The sequence below is a fragment of the Arachis duranensis genome, chromosome 8, assembly GCF_000817695.3.
Source record: "Arachis duranensis cultivar V14167 chromosome 8, aradu.V14167.gnm2.J7QH, whole genome shotgun sequence".
Lineage (NCBI taxonomy): Eukaryota > Viridiplantae > Streptophyta > Magnoliopsida > Fabales > Fabaceae > Arachis > Arachis duranensis.
The window spans coordinates 44,388,716-44,390,795 of record NC_029779.3 but is presented as its reverse complement, the minus strand read 5'-3'; positions in this window follow the sequence as shown (position 1 = coordinate 44,390,795).

Here is a 2,080-nt window from a genome sequence, read left to right as displayed (position 1 = left end):
CAATGATCGCAACCAATTCAAAACATATGAAGAAGTGAACAATAGAGAAGTCTTGATGGGCAATGACAACTCAGCCAAAGTTTGTGGTCAAGGAAGTGTGGAATTAAATTTTACATCTGGAAAGAAATTAAGTTTAATAAATGTACTTCATGTTCCAGATTTGAGAAAAAAATTTAGTTTCTGTTAGTCTCTTGTGTAAGAAAGGATTCAAAGTTGTAATGGAATCCGATAAAGTGATTTTGCTTAAGAATGATGTATTCATAGGAAAAGGATATTGTACTGAAGGCATGTTTAAACTTAGTATTAATAAAATGAATGTTTTCTTGTATGTTGTTGATTCTTGTGATTTATGGCATAGTAGATTAGCACACTTAAATTACAAATCAATTGAATATATGCAAAAGAATAATTATATTGATCTTAGTAACAAGGATTTTAGTAAGAAATATGATATTTGCATACAATCTAAAATTACTAAGAAACCTTTTCCTAAGGTTGAAAGAAATACACATTTATTAGAATTGATTCATAGTGATATTTGTGAGCTAAATGGCAATATTACTAGAGGAGGAAAAAGATACTTTATAACCTTCATTGATGATTGTTCTAGATTTACTTATGTGTATTTGCTTAGAAATAAAGATGAAGCTTTTGAAATGTTTAAGAAATATAAAATGGAAGTAGAAAATATGCATGATAAGAAAATAAAAGTTCTTCGTAGTGATTCGAGGTGGAGAATATTTTTCTAATGAATTTGATCACTTTTGTGAATTACATGGTATTGTGCATGAATCTTCCGCTCCATATACTCCGCAACAAAATGGTTTGGCGGAAAGAAAGAACCGTACCTTAGTGGATATGGTTAATTCAATGTTACTAAATGCAAAATTGCCTTACAATTTGTGGGGTGAAGCATTATTGACATCATGTCATATCCATAATAGGATACCATCAAGACATAGAAAGATTTCTCCTTATGAAATTTGGAAAGGAAGAAAACCTAATTTAAATTATCTTAAAGTGTGGGGGTGTTTAGCCTTTTATCGAGTTCCTGATCAAAAGAGAACCAAATTGGGGCCAAGAGCCATAAAAGGCATTTTTATAGGATATGCTCAAAATTCTAAAGCATATAGAATATTAGACTTAGTGTCTAATGTAGTTGTTGAATCAAGAGAAGTAGAATTTATTGAAAATAAATTTATCAATGATTCAACTTCTAATTCAGAGTATCCCCAAAATGATACTAATATTTCACAATAAATAAATAATCAAAATAATAAACGTCTAAGTGACAAAGAGTTTATTGAACCAAGGAAGAGCTTGATAGTAAGAAAAGAAAAGGACTTGGGTCCAGATTTTATTTTTTCTCAGGCTATCACCTTTTTTGGTAGAAGAAACTAGGAATTTTGTAACAAACAAGATTCCTATTGTTATGAACATAGAAGGTGATCCTCAAACATTCAAAGAGGCTATGGCTTCAAGGGATTCTGCTTTTTGGAAAGAAGCAATAAATGATGAAATGGACTCAATATTATCTAACAATACTTGGGTTTTGGTTGATTTGCCTCCAGGATCAAAGCCTATAGGATGTAAGTGGGTATTTAGAAAAAAGTATAATACTGATGGTTCATTACAAACCTTTAAAGCAAGGTTAGTGGCCAAGGGGTTTAGACAACAAGAAGGTCTAGACTATTTTGATACCTACGCACCTGTGGCAAGAATGACTTCTATTAGGACTCTTATAGCATTAGCATCCATACATAAGCTTCATATACATCAAATGGATGTTAAAACAGCTTTTCTAAATGGAGACCTTAATGAAGAAATTTATATGGAGCAACCGGAAGGCTATGTGCTACCCGGAAATGAAAAGAAAGTTTGCAAATTAATTAAGTCTTTGTATGGGCTAAAACAAGCGCCTAAATAATGGCATGAGAAGTTTGATTCAGTGGTGTTATCAAATGGCTTCTCACATAATAGTGCGGATAAATGTATTTACTCAAAAATTTACTAAAGATTATGGAGTAATTATTTGTTTATATGTTGATGATATGTTAATCATCGGAACAAATTTAGAAGG